This window comes from Myotis davidii, unplaced genomic scaffold (assembly GCF_000327345.1).
Source record: "Myotis davidii unplaced genomic scaffold, ASM32734v1 scaffold2131, whole genome shotgun sequence".
In the NCBI taxonomy this organism is placed as follows: Eukaryota; Metazoa; Chordata; class Mammalia; order Chiroptera; family Vespertilionidae; genus Myotis; species Myotis davidii.
In genome coordinates, this window is record NW_006282665.1 from 262,686 (window position 1) to 267,936 (window position 5,251).

Below are 5,251 nucleotides of genomic sequence, written 5' to 3' on the forward strand. Positions count from 1 at the left end.
CAGCAAAAGGCATGTCTGCCAGACGCTATAGCGAGGCCTGAAGTCTACTTACCCAGTGTGTCTGAGCCCCTTCAGAATAGACATAGATTTATTTGGCTTATGAACTTTATTTATCTCTATTTATATAAACTAATCCACTGAAGCTTTATTTAAATTCCCTAAATCCATAAAAATTAAAAGGTACTTAGAGTTTGAAGGAAAAGAAGCCTGTTGGCTTGAACAATGCCCAGAAAGGTAAAAGAAGAAAGTTAAAATTCCATAGGAATAAAGAGAAAACTTGATTTAGAAAGAAGAGATCATTTTTGTGAGATGAGGTCATTTATATGGAGAGAGAGGGAGAGAGAGAGAGAGGAAAACGAGAGGGAGGGAGGGAGGGAAGGGAGGGGAGGAAGGAAAGAAGGAAGAAAGAAAAGACATAAACAAAGGGACCACTTACGGGGAAATACACATCACTCATGTTAAAGTACGGAATTCCTCCTGCTTTGCAGTGAGCATGTTTGTTTGGACTTTGAGTCCTAAAGTAAATGTTTTTACAATTTGCAAAGTATAACCATCTAGCAGTGTTCTTTCCATACTGCCCACCGTGTAACACATCATAATCATAAACTTTAAGTCTTGTATTTCTCCCTTCCCCCCACCTAGTCCACACCCAAGAAAATAGCTATCTTTTTTTTATATAAGTGTGATCATGTAGGAACTTGTGTCAATTTCTAGACATGAGACAATATTTTATTATATATATATATATTCAAATCTTTATTGGTGAAAGTATTACATATGCCCCCTTTTTTCACTCATTGAACCCCTCCAGCCTGCCCCCGCCCCAGGCCTTCACCACCCTGTTGTCTGTGTCCATAGGTTATGCATAATGCATACAAGGCCTTTGGTTGATTACCTCCCTCCCCGCTGCACTCCCCCCTCCCCGCCTTCCCTCCAAGATTCCACACTCTGTCCCATGCTTCCATGCATGAGACAATATTTTAAAATGACTTTAGGCATAATACCTCTCACATTCAATCCTGACTTGGACTACAGTCAGAGTCATGACACTACATGTACACTCCACAGCCTGTTCTTGGCATAAAATTACTGAAGGCTAACGACTCAAACATCCCAGCATTCTTTACATTTTCTGAGAGCGTGAGATTTCATCTTAACCCAGGAAGGAACTCTCCCCAATCGAAAGCACTCATAATTTCCCCCAATCATACACCTCAACCTAAACTCACTGGATTACCTAACAAAACGGGTGCGTTTGACAGTTCTATGTTACAGATTAGCTGTTGACTTATGGCTTTTAATGATGCCCGAAACATGGAGCCGGGCTATTTCTTGTTTGCTGAACCCGTATTCTCTGAGAATTTCTTCTGAGTGTTCTCCTAAGACCGCACTCCGTGTGGAAGGGACAGAAGCGGGAGTTTTAGAAAAAAAGGGAACTGGCATGGGAGCTATCACCTGCTGTTGATCCGTGATAAAAGAAGCGCCCATCTCCTCCTTCGCAAGTTGAGAAATATCCTCTGCTGTCAGAATAGGGGTCACACAGGCGTCCAGTTCCCCAAACACCTTGCACCATTCGGCTTGCGTCTTCTTGGCAAAGATGTCTGCAAAGAGTGTCTTCAGCCTGGGCCAGTCGGGCCAACTCAGCTGCTTGGGAAGTTTTGAGGGATCGAGCTCGAGTCCTTTCAGAAAGAGCTCATAGAGGTGGGCTTCAAAAGCCCCCACGGCCATGAACTTCCCATCCGAGGTCCGGTAGGTGCCATAGAAGGGCGCGCTCCCATCCAGGAGGATGTCTACCTTGACTCCGTTGAAATTGTTCATCTTCTGCAGGTACCACAGCGCAGAACTCGCATACGCTGCGCTCTCTATCACATTTGCGTCCACTGTTTGTCCTCTCCCAGATTGGGCACGTTCAAAAAGAGCCATCACCGTCCCAAAGGCACCAAGAAACCCTCCGGCCGAGGAAGCCAGGAAATTGGGTGGTACATACGGTTTCTCGTGTTTCCGGCCAAATGTTGACAGCACACCAGATAAAGCCAGAAAGTTGATATCGTGCCCTCTGCTTTGGGAATACTTACTGGATAACTTCATTTCAGTGGAAACTTTCACATGGACGAGTCTCGGGTTCTTCTGCAGCATGTCCTCTGGCAGCAGTTTCCCCGGGCCCAGCACCCCCCCGGGGACAGGATCGACCAGCACATCAGCCTGAAGACAGAGTTTCTCCAGGACCACGGCACCCTCTGGAGTGTTCAGATTTAGAGCCAGCGACTGCTTACCTCGGTTCACAAACTCAAACATGTCTCTTTGGTCCCAGGCCACGCGAATCACCAGGGCTCCGAAGTCGGCGAGAATCATGCCGCAGAGGGAGGAAGGGTACTTCCCAGCCAACTCCAGCACCCGCACACCGCTCAAGGCCATGCCGGCTGTGCACCTGAGAGCTGGGAACAGGGCACTGTGCTCCAAGGTGTGGCTTTAGATGTAAGAGCAGGACTTTATGGGACAATACTGAAAAAAAAAAAAAAAAAGGGAAGGAAGGAAGAAAGTCCCGCCCATTGGAAAGTCAGTGCATACCTTTGAGATTTACTTTACTGGCTGTCTTCCACTTTAATCTGCTTTATAGCACGGTCTCCTTTAGCATGATTACTAAATAAGAGTAGTGCCTCCTTGAGATTCTGCTGTAAAGGATTATATATTTTTAAAGTAATCGCAGAATAACACAAAAATGAACAGAAATGTAAAATATCTCTATAGTGTTTTTATTGATACAGATTGAAATGCTAACCTTTTGGATATATTGACTTAAATATATGACTTAAAATTAATTCCATCTATTTCTTTTGTGTGTGTGTGTGTGTGTGTGTGTGTGTGTGTGAGGTTACTAGAAACTTTAATTATAGACATGGCTCTCATATTTGTATTGGATGGTTTGGCTCAAAAGCTGTGGCCCTCATTACCATTGACACCGCCTCTCCATCCAAAAGCCTATCGATCGAGTGTCGGGTGCGAAAATGTTGGCCATATGATTTTAAAAGAATATTTGAAACAAAAGTCTGACATCCTAATAGGTTATCTCACTCTTCTAGTTCTACTTGGCCCCCAACTTAGGCTTACAGGAACCAGGGAATTGGGACTGGTGAGTCAGAATAAGAGAAACAATTGCTGAAAGTCCTGGCTTTTCTTCAGAATTCAGAGTTTATGTTTAATGGTATTAGAATTGGCGGTATCGCTGTCAACCCACAGAGCAATGGGTATCTGTGAGGAAATGGAAATATCTGCTGACATCTTAGGAGGTCAGCAGACCGTGCATTGGTGCAAACCTGTGGTATCCCCAGTGTCTGGACACACTGAATGTCATGTGTAGAAGGACCTAGTCTCTGTTTATAATGTTGGCATCATGAAAAATGTTAGAAGGTATTGATCACTGCAAATGACAAAGGTTAGGAAGTTTCATCTAAACACTAGGATTTTCCCTAAGAAGTGATAATTCCTGTATGTATCTAAATATTTGTGAAGTTTTGTGTTGTTGTTGTTGTTGTTTTCCTTTTGACTGTAGTTTTATTATAAAAATAGTATAAACTCAAGAACAGGATGATTTCCTTCTAATGTTTGACAATGGGAAAATGCCTATGAAGAGAAATATGCAGAAGAAATTAATCATTACGACAGCCTCTTGCCAAATAATTTAAAACCATAGCATTTGGAGGTTATTTCATAGGATAGAAGATAATGTCAGATGTCACTTCGTTTTATAATTATCTTTATTAGCAGACATAAATCAGGAACAAAAAGTCCTAACATAGTCATTGTAACCTAACAGTTCCTCTTGCTGAGGACAGCTAATGGGTTTCTCACAGGGATCTTAGAGGCCAATTGGCCATTTTCATCAGTTCAATTTACACGCAATTCACCACAAACCAGACAGATGGGGAAGCTTACTAGTGTGAAAAAGAGCCAATGTTTCTCTCTCCATATGAGAGGTACCAAAAGCATGTGATCATTCAGAAAGAAAAACAATTTTCAGTTGTTTCTGTTATCTCTCCTATGAAGAAGGAAGCATGAGTATGGGGAATCTAAGTAAATGCAGAGCCAAGTAATTTACAATGACTTCAAAGATGTTTGCTGGCCATATTCGAATAAGGGTGTGTCCTGGGTTCTAGGAGCTCACAATTCTGGTTACCATAATAACTTCCATACATGCATAGTACCTTGTTTCTTCCAGTCCAGGCCTTGGTGTCTGACAAAAGCTAGAAGGTACATCTTGTAGGAAGACATGGCTATCTCCTCTCATATGTTAGGATAATAAACTGAAAATACCCATTTTCCTTACTAACCCAACATGGCCTTGACTTCCTCTCTAGACCTGTCCTTCCAGCTTCCATCTATGCTTCGTAAAGGATAATTGGAGTCCATGAACGTAGTCCTGAAGTCTTTTCCTTGATCCAAACTGTTCCAACTTCCTCTGACCCCTTAGTCCTGTTGTATTTTCTCACCGTTTCCATTCTGACTTTATCCTTCTTAGTTGACCCTCTGCACAAGTTTCCTTCCCTGTGCCTTGTCACTCCTCCCAACAGAGATCTGCTTGTCCACCTCGGCTGCTGTCCCTCAGGGGACACCCCTTCCAAACAGTCTCTGCGTTAGACAGTCTCTGCGTACCAGGTTCATTATGGCCCTTTATGCAGAAATCTGTCAAAGCAAATGGTAAAAATGTATTTATATTCTCGTTCTGATGTTTTCTGAAGGCAATGAGCACCATGAGTAGAATTTCAAGTGTGCAGAAAATGATGGACATTGGAACCATCTTCCTGTTTGTCCACACTCTTCCTAGTAATGTTTGCTATTTGGTTGTTTTCTTCTGATTCCATTAGGTCAATGGGTTGAACATTCTATAAGTGACTCCTAAATCTGCGGTGGAAACCATTATTTCAACATTTATCATTTATGAGACAGAGCCAGTTCCCTGTATGACTTGATCTGCACACACCCACATGCAAACTCAACTGAACCGTGTCCAGCACAGCTAGGGGGTGAACCTGAGGAGGGGTGGGAAGGATTAAAGAAGACAGACAAGAGAATACAGTTGGGACCAGGTGGATCACTGCCTGGATGAGGAAACAGTGACATGCCTGTAAGCTGAAGCTTTATTTTATAGTCAGATCACACAAAGCAAAACAAGGGGAATGTTTACAATGTTCTTGTGAGTTTCAGATCTATTTCGTTACTCAAGCCTTATTTTGGCAGCACTTGCTGCACCTCC

At 42.9% G+C, this 5,251-nt stretch overlaps 1 pseudogene; it reads right to left on the bottom strand.

Annotated features, from left to right (window-relative positions):
• Positions 1-956: 956 nt before the first annotated feature.
• Positions 957-2,450, bottom strand: LOC102769249 (annotated as a pseudogene).
• Between the last annotated feature and the right edge of the window lie 2,801 nt (positions 2,451-5,251).